The 17,927-nt window shown below is 42.5% G+C and overlaps 1 protein-coding gene across 8 annotated transcripts in view; it reads right to left on the bottom strand.

Annotated features, from left to right (window-relative positions):
* TSPAN18 (tetraspanin 18) overlaps positions 1 to 17,927 on the bottom strand; it is a 108,519-nt gene that overhangs the window by 51,513 nt on the left and 39,079 nt on the right. For all 8 annotated transcript variants that reach the window (XM_090140828.1, XM_090140829.1, XM_090140831.1 and 5 more), the window contains one exon: positions 3,884 to 4,006. The gene's annotated coding sequence lies outside the window, so the exon portion shown is untranslated. The remainder of the gene's footprint in view (positions 1 to 3,883; positions 4,007 to 17,927) is intronic.

Raw genomic sequence — 17,927 nt, 5'->3', positions numbered from 1 at the left:
TCTTATTCAAAAGCTAAAGAAAAAAAAGCTTCAATACATGCATATACACCCCTCTTACGTATCTGCTCCCTGAGAAATCTCTGCAGATGGAAAATAATTCTAACAGCTCTAAAACTAAGTCCTCAGCTTCACTTATTTCACAAATCAAAAGCACATGTCCTTCTGGAGGTTTCAGCCTAAGAGACGTAGAGCCCCTCTCATTTTGCACAGAGCCGTCATTCCAGGGCTCAGCACGAAGCTGGAAGGCAGCTCTGCCTCCCTTCCCTGGCACATGAACAAACCCCATCGTCCTTTGGCAAAGCACCTTGTCCATGACATGGTTGAGTTTGCATTAGTGAGGAACATTTGTACCGTGTCAACTCAAATGACCAATGACAACCATGTAAGTGCCAAAAATCATGAGCCAGTTCAATGGTAATTTGAGAACCCAGCAAACCATTCACTGTCAGTGATACCTCATTTTGATATCACAATGGGCAGTACTTTGGAGGCACCAAATTATATTCTGTGAAGGAAGTTTTCATGTGTTTTTATATGAGGGCATTCCCCTTCTGTATTGATGCAAACTCAAGCATCTCAGGAAGCTCTCACAATTATACCTTTAGTACAAGGGCAATTTTTCACAACAGAAGGTTATCTGGGAGACTGATTTTGCAGAAGGATGAGAGTAGCACAGCTTTTCCTAGCAATTCAGCTTACGGTCTGAAAAGAACTCACAGAAAATAACAACCTCCCAAATATGCTATCTCCTTCCTTTGGTCAATGCAGTCCCAATTTCTAGGCCTTCTTAAAGACAAATCTTTCAAAAAGTCCACATGTAATTTTCAGAAAATGGCAGTGTAAGTGTTGTCTCAGCATTTCAGAAAGGAAAAAAACGGTTGATTTACAATGCATACACAGTTCTTAATACCAAGCAACTAATTTTCTGCAAAAGAAAACATTAATAGAAAGTATTTTCCTTCTTCTCCCCTGCTGCAAACCCACTCCAGGACGTTACTGTGGCAAATGAAGCCCAAAATGCTGCTGTTCCTAAGAGGGAACATTCTTTTTGTCTGCTCCTTGTTTTGTTTGTTTCTGTTTTTTAAGAAGTCTGCAAGATTACCAGTTGCTAAACAGATTTTTAACAGGTTCTTATAGGAAAATAGGCAGATTGTTACCGGATGAATCAATTGATTCTTAAAGGAAAATCAGCTGATTTTTATAGGGCATCCCAGGGAGTCAGAAGTGCTGGCAGCCACAGAAGCTGTTACTGATACAAGAGGGTGCAAGAAGATGATCCCCTGCTCCCATGAGTTTTGCACAGACCGTGACACTACACATGGTTCTGGATTCCACTGCTTTCCTTTAGACCAGATCTTCCACAAGAGCAGGAAAAAATTCAGCAAGAAAAAAAATATAAGGCAACTGTAAAAAATCAATTTTTAGAAAGAATGCAGCATGATGCAATTCTCCTTATATGGCAACTGGTATCCCATGTGGGACCCACACAATAGCCAGTCTGGCAGGAGGTGGAGCGAGAGGACAACCTGGGGGGGAAAAATTATATATATATATATTCCCTGCTGGTCCTCACCCTCCATTTCCTCTTGGATTTCTTTGTGACTGCACTGAAAGGGGTCAATAGCTCCCAGCTTGAGAAATGCAGCTTTTGAAAGGAGTATCAACCAGCATCTGTATTTAAAGAATGCTTTTTACTTCACAGCCCCCCAGCTAATGTAGTGCTTTTAAAAAGCAAGCAGCCAGATAAACTTGCAAGCAACAGTAAAAGGGAAGAGTGAAGGAGAAACTGTAGCTTTTTGCCTTGGGTTTACACTTTCACAGGAATGAAGCTCGCCTGGCAAAGGTGGGGCAGTTAACATACGTTGCTATGGATCATTACACCCTGCTTCATTCACCACCTTCCCATCCTTTAAAGTATGTTACAAAACCACATGAAGCAACCAAGCACCAAGCTTGAAAAGAATTTCAACCGATTAAAAATAATGGGCAAATTAGCACTGGACTCACAGAACACATCAAAGCTTTATAACTCAATCTTCAGTTTAAGAAATTTTGATCTGATAAATACTGTCGGATTTTAATAAGCTTAATTAACGTATCTCAATAATGAAATGCAGGACCAGTGGATATTCTTATACTGAGGCTTTCTATTTGAAGAAATAGTCCAGAAAAGCTATGGGACATTAGAGTCAGGGATTTATGGGAAGGGAGGAGGAACAGGATTGTAACTTCTCCCTTAATACCGCTGGATAAAGCCCATGTGGAATGCTGGCCTGGCTCTTCACAATCCCTGGCCCTGCTTCACATTGCAGTCTTAGTCAGACATCCACCAGCAACTACACTGCAATAGCTTCCAGTTTGATGGTGTGTTTTAATTCACTTTTAGAGTGGATGAATGCAAACATCAGTCTGTACAGATCAGCTGGTGCTGGAGCCTCCGTGTGTGAACAGGTCCAAACCCCATCTGAGCGTTTGAGAAGCTGAGTGATAGTTCTTGCTGCTAGAACACTTCCAAATTTAAGGAGCAAAATGGGTGAAACATCATGGAAGAAAGCTCAGCTTTGTGATGAGTGGAAACGCAGACTAAATAAAACCAGCTATAATTTTCATCTCCAATTTATTTGGCTTTATATTCAACTGGCTATTTGAATAGAGACTTTCAGTTAGCATCAGCCCACAGTTTTTATTCAAGTCCTAAAATTCACAGCTGAAAAAACGCACTGGTTCCTCAATCACCACTGACACATCAAAAAAAAAATTAATAATAATAATCATATAGACAGTTTGTTCAGTAGAGAAATCAAAGGCAAGGCCAGAGAATGCTCCAGAAATAGAGACTTAAATCGCCTAAGAGAGTCTCTAGCACAAGCAGTATATGACTCTGCATTTAATTTTAATTTCCAATCATACTGTTTTTTCTCACAGGCATTCAAATACATTAGTCCATGCCTTATCAGATCCTGAATTACGACTGTAGAAAAGCTCCTATGAGTCTGAGAATTTTAGTTCAAAGATTTTTATGGGGCTGTAATGAGTACTGACAGATAAGCCACACTCTTGCATGCACGCTTGCTACCGATGTCTGGTTTAACACAATACAGCCCTAAGCCTTCATAATACAGCATAGGAAACAGAATCCTCCCATCGCCTACTACTAATTGCATCTGCAGTGGTCAGAGGTTGAAAGAGAAGTAAGCAGATTAATTCTATTAGACTGTGGAACAGTATCCCAAAGGGACAAGGGAAAATCCTATCATTTAAAACAGGACTGGTAGGCACCGCTGGGAACAATGTTTCATACTAGTAGGGGATTAAAGGTTTGGACTAAAGAGCCTCAACTTTTCTAGATCTGGTTTCCATGAGTCATCGCAATCAGAACTACAGGGCTCTTCTGTTTGGTTTTTCTTTTCACTTTTGGTTGACCTGAAACATCTTCCCTGGTCCAAAAGTAAACAATTCAATTCATTTCTTACTTAACCCCTTTCCCCCATATTTCTTTCTTCCCTTTCTTAAAAAGCTTTCTGTTTATATTAAGATAATGTTCAATATAAAGTTATTTTAGAACAAAAGGTCGAAGTTTTACTTTATTAATAGCTCATACATACGTAAGATCTTTCCTTTTTTTCAGTATACTCCTCCCACACTTTTAACCTGTATTTATCTTATCCATACAAGCAGTCTTGCTCCTCTTGAAGTACGTTTTTGATGAAAAGCATTTCCTGCTCTGTAAACACAATGTAAAGTTTCACCTCTACAGTTATGTCAGGCAGAGCTGACAGTGCCAAATGAATGGAAAAATCCTCTGCTCAGCCCACTGCAGCAAGCCCCAGCCAGGGCAGAACTCAGCAGCAGCAGAGTGAATAGCAGCAGTGCTGCCTCTTACCTGTGTGCTGCTCGGAGGGACAGACCTCCAGAGAAGTGCTTGGTCACCACAAGTCGGGCCGTGCTAAACACACATCAGTCTCCTTGCTTCAGGATCCCAGTGCAGTAATCCAGGCTGCTCAACCTGTTGGAAACATCAGTGACACACGTAAGACACACACCTGGATATTGTGCCCAAGGAGAATTGTGACTTTGTCTCAGTCAGTTCCTCCTATTCAGGTAAAGATCAACTCTTTTCTGCACATCTGAATGCGGTGAGGGGAACCATGAGGGGAACCATCTGGCAAAAACCCTGACAACTCTGGGAAGACAAATCTTACTTTTCATTCCACTTAGACGGGATAGACAAAGGCTCTGACCAGAGAATAAAAGGAGAACGAAAAAGAGGGCAAGGTGATAGAGCAGAGAGGCCAGGAATGTGGGGTAAAGATACCAATTGTAGCCAAGAGGAGAAGGGTTTGGTGGGAGATGCTCAGGTGGTGATAGCAGTAAGCAAGCAAGAGAAGGTAAATCAGAGCCCGGAGAAAGGAAAGGAAGGCCAATGGGATGGGAGGTTGGCTGACAGCTGCCCTTGTCAGCCTTCCCCTTACAGAAGTCAGCCAGACCTGGGGCAGAGGTGGAGCCAGCGCTTAACAGAGCAATTTCTCTGTAAGTGCTTCTCTCCAGAGAACAGCACTGAGCCTGCATCTCATTCTCCCTGACAGCTCCAATTCAGACGTTAAGCTGGCGCCATGCAAACCCATTTTGTAGCATTGCTCCTCTCCTCTCCATCCCTGCTTAACTTGCTGCTTTGCCCTCTTTCAAAACAAAAATTCTCTGCCACAGCCAGTCCTGCTAGCATCCCAAAGCCAATGGCAGCCTGTGCATGTGCCCCTTGGAGCACTGACTGCTCCATTGCATCACTGTGCTCAACAGCTCTCCCAGGGTGAAGGCGACAAGCTGGGGGCAAGATCCTTTCTGCAAGCACTCCCCACCAACCTTGCAAGACACTGAAGAAGGGCAGCAGCCAAAACTCCACAACACAGGTGCTCATTTTATATGTGGTCTGAGCAAGGGAATGTTGAACCAGTACTTGTGTGGTTGCTCTTGTCCTAGTGAGCTCACACTTCTTCAGCTGTGCTTCATCCTCCTGTCGCTGTTTGTTCACAAACCTGTTCCCTGCTCTGCACAAAGCAGCACTTCAGACACACATGCATAGACCACATCCTGGCTTCTTAAAAGGGGAAGTGAAAGTGTCAGAGATGCAAGTGCTTGCGCGTAGATAGCAGCACCAGGACAAAGTAGCTGCTGCCCAACAGAACCCTACCCTGCTGAACTTGGTCCTAGATCTTTCAGACACATGTTACTGGGCAGTACCTCCCAGCTTTCAGAGACAGCCAGGGAAAAAAGAAAAGATGTATTTATTCAGGTTTGTAACACGCTCTGAAACCATTAGATACGAAGTGTCACAGGCAGATGCACAAGCTACTGAGAGATGTCAGAAATGTCATTCGAAGCCACTTTTAGTACCAATTTTCCCCTTCTATTATGGGGAGAACCGTGTTGCCCTTGTAGGCAAAACCCATTCTTTCCCTATTACTATTCCAGGTGATGTACCGCTGTGATCAGGAGCAGAGAACTCTAATACATTTAAGACTGCTAACATTGCATTTTCTCTTGTGTGCATACATGCTCAGATGAGAGATTTCAATCATCACTCTTCAAGGAACATTAGGAAACAGGAGATACTGTGGGTAGCCTAAATCCTCTGCTCCAGTGGAGGATCGTGTCTTCCCTCTCAGCACGGCTATGTTCCTATCTAATCCAATTTAGAGCATCTCAGGCAGAGGGAATATTCTCCTTTCTCTCAGCAGACCTCAGAAAAATCTGGCAGAGCTGTCTTCAGGACTTGCTGCCTGCATAAAAAGTCTAATTTTTGTTAATTAGCGTGATTCCTTTGCATCTCCCTTCAGCAAAGCCAACAGCATATGTATGAAGTGGATGAGGACAATAAAAAGTAGGGACTTTCTACGGGGCTGATGGAGAGAGACAGAGAGAAAGGGACCGCAGCATCATGGGATCCAATGCTTCCTTTAACCCACATAGGTAAATTCTCAAAAGAGGAGTTAACCCCATAGATTACGGGTCATCTGGGCTCAATACATTTTTAATATGAAAACAAAAATAAACAGAAGCTTAACATGGCATTTCTCCTGATTAGCTGCCCTGCTCTTACATTCTCTCTAACCCCTGCTGGCTATTAGCAGAGATAAGAGCCTGACCCAGCCCAGCAGCCGGCAGCCATCCCTCCCATAGCACTGCACTAAGGTGCACCCCTGGGGCTTTGGAACCTGTCTCTTCAGGGTGTTGAGACATAAGGACTGGAATGAATTGGGTTTTGTTTGTTTTTTCCATCCGACCCTGACTCACAGCTTCTTCTCCCACTTCAGTGTTTGTTAACTTTAGGTCACTCTGATGGTGACATGTTTTGCAAATGACTTTTTTTTACATCCCAGTACACTTCTGTAATCATACACATCCTTGCAGAAAGCCACTTGATCGTGCATAAGGAACAAGAGTTTGCACTATCTCCTGACACAGAGATGGGAAGGAACACAGAAGCATTCATGTTTCACATTTTATAAATCACAAGTAACGCCAAAACAGATGTAAAACAAGACAGCTCCTGATCCTATTTTATACCCACCACAACACAAATCTTTGTGCATTAAATACAATTGAAAGGGAGCTGTGGAGCTGGCAATGACTTGACAGATGCTGAGATGAGCTGCAGCAAAAAGGAATATTACAGCCTGAAACAGGGTATGTTAAAAAGGCATCTGTTTATTGTTTGATATCTGTATTTATTTACAAAGACAGCTCGCCGACATGCTGACAGGTTGGGGAGGTGCAGTAGGCTGGCATTTTGAACTCCCAGAAGGCGCTGGGAGAACAGTTTGTCATCCTTGGGTCATGGCACAAGCTTGCACTTCAGTGCAGAGAGGTGGTAGAAGAGCAAAGTGGGTCTTTGGGCCTCACTGCCTTTGATATAGATATGAGAAGTCCCTCAAAAGCAAGTAGAGCACAGCCCCTTTTGCATTAAAACAAGAGCTTTCTTAGCAAGAAAGAAAATTAATTAAGTGGGTAAAATCCCACAGGTTGGAACAGCAGCCGAGGAATTATCTTTCTATTAGGTTGGTAATGAGGACTAAAAAAACCTCGTGCAGACATTAACAGCTTTATATGGGCTCATTGGCATTCCAGATCAGATGGAAGGCTTGGCGTTCCCACAGCAGCAGATGCAGCTCCAGCTCCAGAACTCAGCTTGCCCTACTGAACTGCACCAACATAGAAGAACAGCAGGCAGTGATACATTTGCAGTACCAGTGCAATGGGGGATGACTACCAGGAGGAATCCATGGAGCCCACTGACACTCACAGTAAGCTACTAACAGTTAAACTTCAGAAATGCATTGACTTCCCTGGTTACTAAGGTGGAGTTCTTTTAGAAAAATTAAAAAAAATAGGGGAGAGGGGGAGGCAAGAAAAGGAAATGACTGGCCCTCTTTCCAAAAGCGTGCCTCCAGACACCTTCCTACCCTCAAGTTACTATTGGTGACACAAGTGTCCCAGGAAGCTCTGCCCAAAGAGCTTGCTGCCTAAAAAGACAAAAAGAAATATTAACATTGCCCACACTGCAGATGTAAAGCAAAAATCCAAAGAAGTGCTGGAGGAAACCAGTGGCAGAACTGTGAATGGAACATCTTCAGTCTTTAGAATGGAGATCACTGTTTCTTCCTTTCCCGTTCTCACATCTTTCTCTGAAAGTTTGTTGTTGTTGTTGTTATTGGTTTTATTACAGATTCTAAAGTTCAACTCTAAAAACAAGGTCCACAACCAACCGATTTGATTCTTTATTTCCAGGGAGTAACTGTATGGATTCTGAAACAAAAAAGGACAACAAATTCTCAACAGCACCCAAAAACTGCCCCAAAGAGGCAAATTTTACCCCCTTAAAATGAACAGCAAACACTGCTCTGTGCTGTTTCAAGTATAATACGCCTACTTGTGGGGTATTCAGCTGACCAACTCAGATGGAACCATGCTAGCTCATATACTTCTGAAGCAGGTGTTTTGTATATTACCTGCATGTCATTAATCAACACAGATGATACCCCTACCAGATAATTATTTTGCAATTACACTGAAATGAAAGCTACTGCTTGCAAAGGTTTCACTAATTACCGACGCTTACCGAAGGCTATGGATAACAGAGTATTTTCCCACCATTTCTGCCTCTCATTAATCCAAATGCCCTCTGTGCCCTAAACTTAATGGAAAAAGAAACCAATGGCACTTCCTGAGCAATAGGATTGAATTACCCACTGGAAGGAAGCTGGTTGCCTAACAAAAGCATTTGCATTTCTATTCTTTTTACTTCTTTTAATAAGGTTTTGAAGCTTGTAGTACATAAACATTTAGCTTGTTTGTCAGGTTACAGAAATAAAGCTTTCTGTCAGTCTGAACTGTTATTTCAGGTTTGCCATCACCGCTGCATCGCCCTCACTTAACTAGAGGGCTGGCTGCTCTCTGGGATACTGCAGCACAGCGCTTGTACTGTCACACTCAGGTCTATAACTCCATTAGCTCTGGTAATCCAGCTGTTTTATATCAGTATTTTTCTAAGGCTCTCGACTGTCTCTCATACCTCTTTTCCCTCAGATCCACCTGAACAGACACACTGACACCTCTGAGCAGGACGTTCCCAGAATTATGAAAGCATCCAAGGGTGGAAAGAAAACAGGCGCTTGAGACGTCGTACCCTGTGTATGGCTGCTACAAGCAGTTCAAGGATGTGGCGGTAAAGATGTTCATTTGCAAAGGCCTGGATTTCTGCTCAGGGAATTAGTGTCATTTGTTTGCTCCGAGAAAGAGACATCGGCCGCTGGTTCCCATAGGTTTCTATATCATATAGGTGCGTGTGATTCTGGTGCTTCAAAAGATTTCTAAGTGAAAAAATAATAACAATATAGAACAGAGCACTCTGTAGAGCAGTACAGCTCCTCAATTATCTTTTGGAATGCATCATCAGCTCTGCATAGCTGAGTTCTTTGCTTTATCTTCTCCAGATCCCCTTTCTTTAAATAAACTCCAGATTCCCATTGCCCCCCAAAAATGCCTCTTAAGACCTGATTGTTTTTCTTCAAAGACATAATAATTTTAAAGGACTTAGCAATAGTATTTCAAGAGGAAAAAGCACACAAAACCCAATAATCAAATGGTAAAGGGCACGGAGAAAGCCATGGGCAGCTATGGAAAAGGATATGCAATGCAGTTCTATTATCCTCTTGAAATGAAGAGTAAAAGCTTGTGAAATTCCATTCCAATGCCTGCAACTCAGTCTAAATCCTTCTGACCACAGTAACAAAGCCATCGTATCACATTTTGGCATTTCTATCATATCCCAGGAACAGGACTTGAAACTTTCAACCCTTCAGGCTGATGAATTTTGTGATCATGAAATCAGACTGACAAGCATAAAAAGAAAAGGTAGATGATTTTTCAAGGCACACAATCTTTTACATTCAAATTGTGCTCCTTCCCCACCGAACAGGCTGGGCCTCCTCCCTCACATGACCATCACCCTGACCATCACACAGCACCCAGCTTTCTGCTATCCTATGCTGTCTTCTTCACGGCACTTCAGGTGGCTCCGCCTACACGATCATCCAAATAAATCACAATAAAAGCTAACTTTGTATTATGAGGAACACATAAGCCAGTGGAGACACTTAGCACACTTGGAAGTATCATTCAATTGCCCTGGTCAGAAATCACAGTATCACTGAGGAATAGGCTTGTCCACGGGAGGAAACTGCAGTCAGTGAAGAGTTGGGCCTTAAAGAACTACCTATGGAGTTTTCAAGAGCCAAGAATCAAATGCCAGAACATAAATATGCTTAACAGTATAAATCTTAAAGGCCTAAAAAGGGTTTAATCTGCCTGCATGAGAGAAAGGCACCTATTCAGCACAAAACTTCTGCAAGGAATGGAGAATACATAGGGTCAGTGGGCAAGCAGCAGCAAAGGAAAAACTCCATTATAACGAGGGGCAAAGGGATACATCCATTCTTTTTTTCTTCTCTCAGAAAATACAAATAGAAAATTATGTTTTAAGAGACTTGTTTTTCTTTTTACTCTCTGATCCCTGAAAGAAAGGGAAAATTTGTCATCATCAGAGCAGATCTAATAGACATTTTCTGAAATGCAATGTAAAAACAGCCTAAACTTTTCAAAAACCTACTAGTATTTTACAATCAACCTATTAGCAATTCCAACAAGTGGCAAAAGTACAGAGGTGAGGTAGTTTTTTCCACAGCTAAGCTATACAAGCACCTTAAAGCCATTTTATCCTGCATGGCAAAATATGAGTGCATCAGAAAGGACCAAGAAGGGGGAAGGCAGTTCATTATCTCTGGCTGGTGTTTTCTCATGATGGTGTTCTTGAAGACTGTTACCAGCTTTCACTTCAAGAGCACATTCCCTATCTGCAAATGTTTTTCAATGCCTTCTTTTACTCCCAGTCCATCCCACCGTCCTTCTCTTCTGCCCTCTCATGCAAGAGCTTTAAATAGCCAATAATCAAAACCAGGATGCATAGTGGAAGTCACAAGCATGGAGCTGGGCGGGCAGCTTAGCTTAGGGACTATTGTTATTACAGGGCACAGGCAGGACAAAACGCTCCTTGGGTTTCGCAACACTAGTGAATACATTCAGCTCCCAACGGATCTCCGAAAACTTGAGAAATAGGAAGCCACTCCTCTGAAAGCTGCAGAAAGAGTGCCCTTTGGTTCACGTAGTGCATCAGCACTAAACTGTCAGAGAATACTCTTCTTGGAGGGGTCTGTTAGGCAGTTAGTGAAGGAACATTTCTGGCCTGCTGAACACGAGAGAGACGACAGCCAAGCAAACTACAGTTCCACTGGGAGCAACGACAAATGTCCTTGTGTCTGCAACAGGAGCACGACCAGATCCCAGAGAGATGGATGTGGGAAAGCTTCACTCTGAAAGATACAGCTATGGAAGCAGTTAGGGCTTGGGGAACTCCATTTATAAAAACGTCTCAAGCTGTTTACCCAAGTATCTTCAGACAAGAAACACTCAGCAGTTTCTAAAAACCTGGCCCTCTGAAAGCACGGAGCCTAAAAATGTCAGGCACGCCCAAAACTTAAGACATCACTGCAAAGGTGGGATTTCTGCCTCCGGTTTATCCCACAATCTTAAAAGGGTTTCCAAAATAAAATACATACTGGTCATACTGGTTTTATGGTCTGTGTTGTTCTCAGAGTGTAGTCAAGTAAGGAAGCCAAAATGCAGCTTTGTATCAGCCTGTGCAATACAGAGCACTTCTGCCTCCAAGCTCTGCTCCTGACAACAAGACTACAGGTACTTCTAGCTTACTGCAAGGGCTATTGCCAGGACTTGCAATGTGTTTTTCTATTATTAAGCTGCTTGCTAAGGTACTTCTTGAAAATGAACATGGACTCACCTTTGCCTGACCTTTCTGTCTATCCTTTTTTTTTTTTTTTTTTTTTTTTAAAGTTATATTTCAACTTCAGCTTTTTTCAACATCTCAATAAGTGGCACTTCAGTTCTTCAGCATTTTGTACCAGACCAGAAACACTGACATAGAGAAAAAAGTTAAGAGACTGACACTAGTTGTAAAAGACTAAGAAAAAATGTGAAGCAAATGAGCCCACTGGCCTTACAATCAACCGCAGGAGCTTTTACAAGCACTTACCTTCTGAGTGCACAGTTCTATAAGGGTCTTCAGCAGGCAGCATGCAGACTAATGAGGCAGGGACTGCACTCTGCAAACCACTCCATGACAAAAGAATCAACTGCACAAAACCCCTTTGCTGAATTATTTGTTAGAACTCCATAAAATAAAATATGGCTCCCAGCACTGTTATGGCCGAGCTGCTAAGAGAGCACTACTTGCTTCTGCTTCCTACAGCCATGCTGTGTTTAGGATGGAGGTGCTCAGCGGCATTCAGAAAGCAGTTTCTAGCAGTAAGCTGAGGAGAGCTCCTCTGAGAGGAAACCTTTGTTCCTTTTTCATTCACCTGATGCTTACAGCCCATGATTACTTCAGTCATCTGACTACCAGTCAGCAAGATGCAGTAGTCTGAAGACAGCTCAAGCCAGGACCAGGACTAAATAATTTCCAGGAGCTGTGCGATATCTTCTGGCACACGAGGAGTGAGCCCAGCAACAGGGAGAAAGAGTGAAGCCTTCAGAGGCTATGAAATCTCCCTTGTTTACTTGGAGGTAATGACTACTTTCAGCCTTTGAGAGGTTTTTCACCACGTACGCAACCTCAGCCCATTTGGGCAAACATTGGACATCTCACAAAAAATAAAACGGTGTCATCTCCTCACCGAGCTCTATTCTGCCAAAGCAGCCATCAACCAAAACAATAAGAAAGCCCTCACTAAAAGGAGCCACAAGATTCAACAGCATCCCTCTGTACGCAGTACTGAACAGGGCCCCTCTCACTGTACAGTTATTTCCAGAGTCCTGCAACCAGAAAATTCAATTCAGATAAGGAGCTCTTCTAGGCAGACACTAAACATTCACTTACAATAAACACAACCCTGAGCTGCAGGGCCCAAAGAACGGTGTACATCAAACGTAATACAAAGAGGGTAGATACATACTGCCTCACATTGTGGTCCTTTGAATGTGCAAAGAAAGAGAGACGTTTCCAAAATGATCCAAAAATGTAACAGGAAACAGAAACAAAATTTTATATTGTGGACACTTCAGTTCTTCAAGGGCAATTTTCCCTTATATTTGAGCAGCCAGAGTTCATGTTTCTCACTGCCGCTTTAGAAATGCGTAAAAGAATTTTAAACATGTCCTTCTGCATAGCTTTGCAGCACAGTCCTTGGGCTGAAACATCTCCAAACAGGTGATCTTTGATCCTCTCTCCCCAGAGAGGGGGGTAGTGGGGACAACAAAAGGAGAAAGGGGCAGAGAGGGACAAAGCTACGAGAGTGTGAGGCTATTGCTCCATGAATGGCTCCTCCTCATCCAGTGACAGCGTGGGAGTATACATACTTACTGGTTTTATATTCACAGAACTGCAGTTTTAAACAGAACTGATGGGTTCTAAGGACACAGGAGAAGAAAAGTCTTTTAAAACCAGCTGGAAGAACACAGCCAGCACTGACGACAGAGGTCACTATAGGCAGTTTCCACAGGAAATGCTTACAACTTTTAACAATACATAGATGGACCTTGTTCATATAGTTGGCTTTTTTACACATACAGCAAAAACAAGTATGGTAAAATTAATATCAGAGTAAGAGGATGGCCTAACTGTTAAATTCATTGAAATACAGATGAGTGAACAGCTGAAGCTTTACAGCAAATTTGTTCATTGGTAGCAATATCCACTGTGTATATTTCCATAAATACCCTTCTAAACAAGATGACCAGTGGAAACCAAAACAATTCTTTTTAAACAAGTGTTGAAAACAGGCTGCAGAATAAGAATTCTGTCATTCAGTGCAAATAATTGTGCAAGAAGCTGGGTCCTATGGATTATATGCATTTAGTCAAGGAGAAGAAATAGTATTGTGTGACCTCTGTCAACATCCAAACTGAACTTTGCAGCTGGAAGCTGAACACTTGAATACTGAATAATAAAAAGTAGTTGCTTGTAAACAACCGGCAAAACAAGAAACAATCTCTGAGTAATTTCAAATAACACATGCAATTGAGAAGTCAATAAGCTATTTGTAGACAATTTGTCAACAGAATAACTTACATAGAAAATTATATTTTACAATCACTACAAATTATTCATGTAGCTATCCCAAGAACATTTATGATTCATCATGAAGACACAGAAGTAAATACGCCAGGGCTGAAAAGGAATTCTGTGTATTACATTCTGTAACCAATCAGTTGCAGTAAGTTAATATTTTTAGCTGTTTCTGCTGATCCCCAAGTTGTAAACAGTTAGTGAGTGATGGAGGCAAGATGGTGTAATCGGCTAAGTGGTCCGATTTGCTCTCACCAAGTCTTAGTCTGACGTCAATGAAGTCATACTTTAATGAATAATGTCATTATTTGCTTTCATTCTCATGGATAGTCATACCAAGTAATAATTTCATTCTGCAGAATAGCAATGGTGTCTTAACTCAGTGCAGCAAAACTCTTATAGCCCGTAAATACTCAAAGTACCTGATTTGCCATTGCTGTCCAAAAAACACAACCGAAAAACACAACACTGCACATCCCTTCATGGAGCTGGATTCTCCAAGAACCCCAAAGAGATCTCTAATAGCTGCGGGACTTGTTAAATCTTAGAGATCAGAGCAGCAGAAGTGGGTACCACCTTTCTCCCAGCCAATTTGAGGGCACTGTTATTCTTCATGGAGTCACAGATCTTCATTCCACTATGCGTCCCTCCTGATAGGCTTCTAATTCCTAACTCCTTTCAGAGTGTAACACCTCATCTCCACTGCTTCCAAAAATTAGACAGTTGGAGGGATGTTTATAACCATGAGACTTACAGTACTCCCTGTATTTTACAAGTGGTCTCAAACACTTGTACTCTCTATCAGGTACTAGGCCAGATGAAGAACTTGCTCTCAGGTGCAACCAGAAAAGCAGCACAGCAGCCCAAGCAGATGGTTACTTTATGCTGGACACTGTTTTTCCCTGACTGTACCTCTGCTGGCCTGCATGAGGTAACCTGGCAGTAGATGCTGTAATGAAGGTAAATTACAACTTGTGTTAGCTGTGTGGTATAAGGAAGCATTCAGACAAGGCTAATGTCTTTGCAATTCAGAGGGAAGGTAATTGAAAAGGTTAGGAGACTGGTCACAAATGTACTACGCATAAGCACAAGGTTCAATAATGAGAAGGGCTCTGGTACAGCTGCCACATGGAGAGGGTGCTGAGCCAGTACAGCACTGCTTCTGGGCCTTACAGGAAACTTTTTCTTTAAATCTTACTTCTAAAAAGTAACTGCTAAAAAGCAAGCAATGAAAACTTGGTCCCCAAAGACCCTTACAACGGCCACTTGATGCCATCCCTGAGAGACAAACAACTTTATTACCACTTCCCTACCAACATACCCTAACTCATCCCAGCTTCACAACTACATTTTCTCTAACAGATGGTTGAAGTCATTAACATAACTTTGCTAAACTCAGAGAAGTGTTCTCGACATGTATTTATTTAGTTTTGAAGGCTCATGCTTCTATTTCAGATATGAGAAACGACACTTGCGTGTTTAAAAGGTCCTCTCCCTCAGCAGTATCAACAGGACTAATAAAAGATACAACCTTCTTTCCCTGTAAGCCTTGCCCAAGGAGCTGCCACTGCTGCATGTATTCCAGTACAGCTCTTTTTGCTGAAACAACCACCCACATTTCTTATTGCTGACCTGTGTTTGTATTTCAGTCGATAAACACCAGAAACAGCAGCTTTCCCCTCGAAGCATACTGAGGCATTTGCCTGCTGTAAATGCTCTATTTGCTACCCGCACAGACAGCATCTTGTCGTTCCTTCATTAGACCAAGTGCTCGGGGAAACAAGAGCAGCCGGAGCAGAGCTTGCTCTCACAAGCACGAGGCTGGCCTTTCAAGTCCCTTGTACAGTATTTATAAACTATCGATGGAAGCAGCAGGTAGCAGCTGGTTAACATCATGTAACACCACTACAGAACGGTTCTGACAAGAAGTTAAAGAGAGCACATAATTAATTGAGGCTGAAGGAGGAACGCAGGCAGACTGACTAATTACCTTGAATGCTCTGGCTGAGGCGCTTGCTGCTGCAACACGCGTTAGGAGATCTTTAGTGCTCATAAGCAGCCAGGATCTCTGCTCTGCATCTCCACTAAAGACAAATCTGCAAACACCTCACAGGCCTCCCCTAGCCCTTGCTCTTTGCCCTACCACAGTATCCAGCACCTTTCTTCCCTTGACACAGCACAGCCTCATTCAGATCTGCCCTCTGCTCCTGACAACCACAGTAAAGCTTTCCTGTTATGTACTGAATGACAGGAGAAATAAAACATGAAGACCGAGGTAAATGATAAGTAGGAAATAATGCTGCAGTTGCCCCCCAGCCTCCCAAGCTAGGCATTCATTTGGTGATAATGAGCAAATGGTTCTTACACTGAGAATGCTGTGAAGTGCTATGAAATGAGCAAGAAGGAAGTGGAGCAGAGGTACGAGAACTCACATCTCTCCAGATGGAAAATGGAAAGAAAAAAATTGATTGACTTTAGAATAACTTTCATACAGCATAGGCCAAAATGCCTGCTAAGGATACTTGTGCAATAAATCAGCTTCTGATTTCTACTCAACTCTAAGACCTTTAAAATCCACAAGTGGAAAGCCTTTTGGTAGGTAAAAATAAAAAATTAAAGGAGGGATCAAGTTAAAGAGTTCACCTGGAAAATATACGCAAGGCTTAAAAACCACCAGCCTCACTCCCCCACCTTAATCTGCAGTGCAAAGCTGAAGATGCTAATGATTTCTTTCTCACCCCTCCACACACCAACTCCCTCTTGGTCTCTTCAAGGCAGAAAAATGAGTAATAATAAAATGCAAGTTCTCCTTTCATTAACAACTCCAAGCTCTTATTTCTGAGTCAGTATTAAAACATCAAAAACAAGCACCCAGCCCCCATCACACAGGGTGATCAATGCCTCTTTGCCACTTAGGGAAGATCTAAAGAGGCACCTAATACATTTATTATGTTACAGTCAGCAGCACGAATTCTTTTCAAAATGTAATAATCCCCTCCACGTGACACTTAACTCCCCAGTAGGTCCTTTTGCAGTCAGGTTAATAACCTTCACTTTATGTAGGCAAAAGAAGATTAACAGTGAATACGTTGAATCCAAGTTTGTGGTGCTGTACCTCCTCCTTTTGTTTCTTCCAGGCCCTGCTGGCCTCTGTCTAGGACTTGACAAATAAATCCCATTCGGCGCTGCCAGCAAATGTTTCTTGATTAAGCATTTGGGATCAAAGAGGGTCTTCTCATTTCCTTACGTTGCAACTCTAGAGGTCTAGTCTCAATTTAATTTGTCTCCTTAGTCCAGCAGAAACAGGATGAGTGGGGGAAGAAAGCAAGCGAGAGAATAATTTGTTTCCCTTAAGAAATTCAGGTCTTCAAGATTTATTTCTAAGTACCGCATTTTATCCTCATTGTCTTCAGAACAAAAGGCCATAATCCAAGCATCAATAGGCACCCAAATGCCTCTAACCTCACAAAATCCTCATCACAAGACCAAAGGGCAAGCTCTAAATTTTGCATTCTTAATAAAAAGTAAGTACTTTCTCTCTCCTGTGTTTCCTTCTGGAAAACAAAACAAAACGGAACAAAAAAAAGAGTACCCAACAAATCTGCAAGCACAGCCCGTTCTGCCCAAGCCAGGAAACTCTCAGAGCTGCAACCTCTTCCATCAACCAAAGAAGTATGAAATCTCTTTACGTATCACAGCAAGGTGGGAGCAGAAACCATCACCTTGTCAGGCTCCCAAAAAACATCCCCACCACCTTCCTGTTGCAGCTTGTTCTCCTCCAGGCTGTTCTACAAATCAGGTTTTGCATTGGTAACCTGCAGCAAACTGGCAGACGCAACTGCAACTGGGCTCATTCTGCAAAGAGCAGAGACCACAGGAGGTGGCAGGGGAGAAAAAGAAATACAAGATAATAAGAAAAGGTGACAGAGCCTGAAATTCTGAAGTGTGTTAGTATAATGAGAAGAGGATTTTACAAAGTACAGCCATAAACCTGGTCAAAATCATAAACATGTGAAGGAAAACCATGCTGCCAGAAACCACCTGCCACCACATTTATGGTTACAAATCTCTCCTCCCCAGTGGAAACAGAACCTTGTATTTCTTATGTAAGGGGAGATTTAGGTTGGATGTCAGGGGGAAATTCTTTACAGAGAGTAGTGAGGTACTGGAACAGGCTGCCCAGAGAGGTTGTGGATGCCCCGTCCCTGGAGGTGTTCAAGGCCAGATTGGATGG

Source organism: Phasianus colchicus, chromosome 5 (assembly GCF_987193195.1).
Source record: "Phasianus colchicus chromosome 5, bPhaCol1.hap1.1, whole genome shotgun sequence".
NCBI classification, from domain to species: domain Eukaryota; kingdom Metazoa; phylum Chordata; class Aves; order Galliformes; family Phasianidae; genus Phasianus; species Phasianus colchicus.
The sequence above is the reverse complement of the archived record's forward strand: the minus strand, read 5'-3'. Positions and strand labels throughout refer to the sequence as shown.